We start from the raw sequence: 6,347 nt of genomic DNA, 5'->3' as shown, positions 1-6,347 counted from the left end.
GATGGGAGTCTGTTCCAGGGGCTATATAGAAGGGGGGCTCTGGTCACAGGAATGGTATTGGATGGGGGTCTGATTGTGGGTTTATTTAGATGTGAGTCCGTTCACAGGAGTGGTATTTAGATGGGGGTCTGTTCACAGCAGGGGTATTTAGATGTGAGTCTGTTTGCGGGAAGGGTATATAGATGGGAGTCTGATCCAGGGGCTATACAGAAGGGGGGGCTCTGGTCACAGGAATGGTATTGGATGGGGGTCTGATTGTGCGTTTATTTAGATGTGAGTCCGTTCACAGGAGTGGTATTTACATCGGGGAGTCCTGTTCCTCAGGTATTTAGATGGGGGTCTGTCCGTGGCGGTATATAGTTGGGAGTCTGCTCACAGGAGGGGTATTTAGATGGGAGTCTGTTCACAGGAGGGGTATTTAGATGGGAGTCTGCTCACAGAAAGGGTATTTAGATGGGAGTCCGTTCACAGGAGGGGTATTTAGAATGGAGTCTGTTTACAGGAGGGGTATTTAGATTGGGGTCAGTTAACAGGGCGATATCAGATAGGGGTCTGTAGACCAGGGGTATTTAGATGGGGAGAGTATGTTCACCGGGGGGTGGGAGGGGGGGATATCGCAGTGCAAAAAATTGCTTGGGGGATAAAAATTGCGAGGGAGTATTGTTGGGGGATAATTTGAGGGAGGGGGATATTTGCTGGGGGGGGGGAATTAATTGCGGGGGTGATATAAATTGCGGGGGGATATAAATAGTGGGCGAGATAAACTGCAGGGGGTGGTGTTAGGGTTAGAAAAATAAAAAGGGAAAGAAAGTCAGAAAGAGAGATAAAGAAAGTGAAAAGACAGAGAGGGACAAAGAAAGGGAGAGAAAAAGAAAGAGATAAAAGACAGTAAGAGACAGTGATACAGAAAAGAGAGAGAAAGTTACAAAATAGAGAAAAGAAATAAAGGGACAGATAAATAGAGAAAAGACAGAAAGTCAGAAATAGAGAAAAGACAAAGTCAGAGAAATAGAGAAAAGACAGAAAGAGATAGAGAAATAGAGAAAAGACAGAAAGTCAGAAGTAGAGAAAAGACAAAATAAGAAATAGAGTAAAGACAAAGTCAGAGAAATAGAGAAAAGACAGAAAGTCAGAGAAATAGAGAAAGGACAGAAAGTCAGAGAAATAGAGAAAAGACAGGTCGGAGAAATAGAGAAAAGACAAAGTCAGAGAAATAGAGAAAGGACAGAAAGTGAGAGAAATAGAGAAAAGACAAAGTCAGAGAAATAGAGAAATGACAGAAAGCCAGAGAAATAGAGAAAATACACGTTCAGAGTAATAGAGAAAAGACAGAAAGGGACAGAGAAATAGGGAAAAGACGAAGTCAGAAATAGAGAAAAGGCAGAAAGTAAGAAATAGAGAAAAGACAAAGTCAGAGAAATAGAGAAAAGACAGAAAGCCAGAGAAATAGAGAAAAGATAAAGTCAGAAATAGGGAACAGACGGAAAGTCAGAGAACTTGAGAAAAGACAAAGTCAGAGAAATGGAGAAAATACAGTAAGTCAGAGATATAGAGAAAAGGTCGAAAGAGACATAGAAATAGAGAAAAACACAAAGTCAGAAATAGAGAAAAGACAGAACGTCAGAGAACTAGAGAAAAGACAAAATCAGAGAAATAGAGAAAAGGCAGAAAGCCAGAGAACGAGAGAAAAGACAAAGCCAGAAAGAGAGAAAAGACAGAAAGTTAGAGAAATAGGGTAATGACAGAAAGAGACAGAGAAAAAGAGAACAGACAGAAAGTCAGAGAAATAGGAAAATGACAGAAAGAGACAGAGAAATAGGAAAATGACAGAAAGAGGCTGAGAAATAGAGAACAGACAGAAAGTCAGCGAAATAGAGAACAGACAGAAAGTCCGCGAAACAGAGAAAAAACAAAGTCACAGAAATAGAGAACAGACAGGGCCATTCCTGGCCCTGAAATTGCGGGGTGGGTGGTGGGAGGGGGACTAAAATGCGGCGGGGGGATAGGGTCAGAAAATGAAAGAGCAAGAAAATGTTGGAAAGAGGGAAAAAAAAGAGAAAGGATAGAAAGAGACACAGAAAGAGAAAAGAAAGAAAGAGAGAAAGAAGGAAAAGATAGAAAGAGACAAAGGGAGAAAAGATAGATAGAGACAAAGAAACAGAGAGAAGATAGAAAGAGACAAAGAAAGAGAGAGGGAAAGAAAGAGAGAAAAGATAGAAAGGCATAAAGAAAGAGAGAGAAAAAGAAAGAGAGGGACAAAGAAAGAAAAGATAGAAAGAGACCAAGCAAGAGAGAAAAGATGGAACGAGACAAAGATAGAAAAAGAAAAAGAAAGATAGGAAGAGACAAAAATAGAAAGAGACAAAGATATAAAGCGAAAGAGAGAAGACAGAAAAAGACAAAGAAAGAGAGCGAAAGAAAGAGAGAGAGAAAAAGAAAGAAAAGATAGAAAGAGACAAAGAGAAAAGGAGAAAAAAGATAGAAAGAGGCAAGAAAGAGAGAGAGAAAAGGAAAGAGAGAAAGGATAGAAAGAGACAGAGAAACAGAAGAGAGAGAGACAAAGTCAGAGAAAGAGAGAAAAGACAGAGAGACACACAGAAATAGAGAAAAGACAGAAAGTCAGAAATAGAGAGAAGTCAGAAAGAGACAACGAAAAGGAGGAGGGAAAAAAGTGGATAGAAAGAACAGAGACACAAAGAAATTGCAGACAGCAAAGAACCTGACAGAAAGTCAGTGAGAAAGGCATACAGAGAATCACAGAGAGATTGAGAGAGAAGGACAGAGAAGCACAGAGAGGGAGAGAACAGAGGGAGAGAGAAAAACAGAGAAGCACATACACAGAGAGAGAAGCACAGAGAGAGAGAGAGAGAGAGAAACAGAGAGAGAGAGAAACACAGAGCAAGAGATTGAGGAACAGAGAGAGAGAGAGGGATACAGTGAAACAGAGAGAGAAACAGAGAGAAATAGACACGGAGATAGAGAAAGATTGAGAAATAGATTTTTAGAGAGAGAGATTGAGTGAGGGAGATTGTGTCTGAAGGAGGGAGATAGGCAGAGAGAGACAATAAAGGTGTGATACTCACTATCCCACGCGGTCTGTGCTCCATCGTTGGACTCTAACACCTTCACTCCATCAGCTCGTCCATGGGGAAAAGATCCTGCACAGGGGCATTGGGGTGGGAAATGGAGAAAAGGGTCAGGACTGGGACAGAGATAGGGGGATTCAGACTGGACACACGCACACACACACACAAACTGTAATCAGCTTGCAATTCACCTGGGCACAGAGAGACAGAGACTGAGACACAGAAACTCACCTTCACAAACGAGCTGCATGGAAAGAAAAAATGGAGGCTGATGTTGTCCTAATATATCCCAGAACCAATCACTCAAAACAGCCAGTCTACCCAAAATACAGCTCTTCCAACCAGCTCTCAGCTTCCTCCATCTTTACACTGCATCCCAGATATGGGACAGTCCAAGGTGAGTCCCTGTATCAACAGGGAATGGGGGAGAGAGGGATATTCCAGCCACAGTGGCGCAGTGGTTGGCACTGCAGCCTCGCAGCTCCAGCGGCCCCAGTTCAATTCTGGGTACTGCCTGTGTGGAGTTTGCAATTTCTCCCTGTGTCTGCGTGGGTTTCCTCCGGGTGCTCCGGTTTCCTCCCACATGCCAAAGACTTGCAGGTTGATAGGTAAATTGGCCATTATAAATTGCCCCTAGCATAGGTAGGTGGGAGGGTAATATAGGGACAGGTGGGGATGTGGGAGGAATATGGGACTAGTGTAGGATTAGTATAAATGGGTGGTTGATGGTCGGCACAGACTCGGTGGGCCGAAGGGCCTGTTTCAGTACTGTATCTCTAAACAAAACTAAATATCCCAAAAGTACCATTCCAGTCAGAAACCTGTATGTCTGTCTGTCTCTCCCTCCTCCAAAAACCTCATTAACAGAGCAGAAATGCTGCTGTAATTTAAAACCTGGAGGGACCGGTTTGGATAATGACCATTTAACACTAATTGTATTAAATGTCTTTTACTATTCACCTTCAGTTTACGGAAACTTCAGAAAATGACTTAAAATGTCTCATTGCAGTTGCCTTGAAATTCTGACAAAGAGCTTTTGCTGGAGAGGCCGGTTTGACTGCAATATATTGGTCAATGATTCTTCGTACTTTATTTTCTGCTGCTGTATTTATGCATTAGCCTATAATCAATCGAAAAAACCTTCTTCACATTTATCACTTTAATGTTACAAGGTTTGACAAAGCTGGGAAACGGACACTTATCACAAATTGTATTAAATATCTTCCACTCTTCTCCTCACTGCAGTTGCTCTCCCCCTTTCACCTTCGCCATCTGCTGGTGTCCCTTTCTCACTGCAGTTGCTGCCCCTCTCACCATCTCCATCTGCTGGTTTCCCGGTCTCATTACAAATAATAAAATACAATGGACACATTGATGGACTGGTCATAAAATGCTGCTAATGAGCCAATGTTGTAAAGGATTTGTCAATTGAGTATGCATAGTTGCATGCTATAATTGTGATTAAGAGAAGCTGGTACTCATTGTTGTAAGATCAGGGTACATCTGGAAGAACCAGTTTCCACCTGTGGTGGGGTACGGGGGAGCTGGTCTGCAGAAAGAAAATATAGTCTGCACTTATGTGGCATGGATTATTGTGAATAAACCTATATGGAAAGTAAGACCGGCTCCTGCTTCCTCCTTTGACAGATGCATGTTTACCAAATTAACTTAACAGTCCTGCATTTTGCGCCTTCCCAGGGTCAGATCTTGTAATTGGGATGTTTCATACTCTTTTGTTGATCTCCGTCAGGGCATTGGATTTGCCTGACTTCAGGACATAAACGAAATATTCTATGAGGCTATCAGTCCCTCCCTCAGGGTAATTCAAAGTAACAAGTAACCTACTCACTGCAAAATAAAAATCTACATAATTGCAATTCATGTGAGGGAGAGGCAGAAGGAGGTGGACATTCCTTGACAGATTTTCCTTGAAGATTTTTGGGGGTTTGTTGAATGTCAAGTTAGTAAGTTTAGAACTGATCCAAACTGATATTGTGCGAAGTCGAACATGAAATCACATAACTATCTGGCAACAAAATGTAAAACGGGGATGTAGGGGAGAAATAGTTCATCCCGAGAATGGAAACGAAATTATTGAAATAGGAAAATGTTTGTATTTACAAAGGATTGAATCTGATTCACCAGAGAGTCCGCGTGTTTGATTTCTGTTTGTTATGAATGTGAAATCTGTGCCAGCTTTGCCTTTACAGCTAACTGGCATAGTCGGGGTTCGAGGTTTCTTGTTGCTGTTTTTAAGTAACCCAGAAAATGCAATGAATTCCTGGGGCGGGAATTGTATTACTTACTTTCCGTGGAACTCCTTCAATCTGTTGTCATTCACTTCCAGAAATCTGAGCCAGAGCTGTGCTTCTAACAGCTTTCTCGATCAACTGCCAACTGGACCCTCGAGCAACAGATCCATCAACAGGAAGGTAATGAAAGACCTCCCATTACCCCGACCCTGCACAACCGCATTAACCCGTGTTTCAACGATGTCCGGCCATGTAGTGGGAAGATATGGTTTATCTAATCCCTCAGAGTAAGGTTTGAAAGCCCCATGGTTCGATGGATAGCAGCATAACTCTCCATAGTGTGTCGTCCTCTTTCCAACATGTTACTAAGCATTGACGGGGAATAAAAGAGCCTGTATCAGATCCAATGACCCCTCCTCTTTTCCATACATGATACAACCCTGCGTATTGTCCTTGTTTTCCTGATCATTACAATGTATGTATTCGAAATTATCACAGCCAGTCATGAAAGTCGTGGCTTGTTTCAACAAATCGACCAACGACAGTTTATACTTCCTTCATTTACCTTGTAATTTGCCATTTTCAATTATTCGGTCAAACATTGAAGCCAGGATGGGGTAAAATTTACTCTGGATAAATGGCGGACAGGCTGAACCTGTCTTCTTTCAAAACCAACTAAAAATACCACATCTTTTGCATTGTTTGCATCAGGCTTGTTCTCATAAAGGGAGATTAAAAATCACATCACACATTTGCCAGGAATTTGCCAAGTGCAACAACAGAGAATCTAACCACTTCCCCTTGATATTCATCATCGTGGCCACTTCCCAATTACCACATTATCAATAACCTAGGTGTTTTCTTTAATCAGAAATGTAACTGGGCCAGCCAGATAAATATTGTTGCTCCAACAAAAGATTAAGCACTGGAATTTATGCAACAAATAACTCATCCACTGCCTCTTACGTCCACAATCTATAAGGCATAAGTTAGGAATAATGGAATGCTC

The sequence above is a fragment of the Heterodontus francisci genome, unplaced genomic scaffold, assembly GCF_036365525.1.
Source record: "Heterodontus francisci isolate sHetFra1 unplaced genomic scaffold, sHetFra1.hap1 HAP1_SCAFFOLD_492, whole genome shotgun sequence".
Lineage (NCBI taxonomy): Eukaryota > Metazoa > Chordata > Chondrichthyes > Heterodontiformes > Heterodontidae > Heterodontus > Heterodontus francisci.
This window is presented reverse-complemented; position numbering follows the sequence as displayed.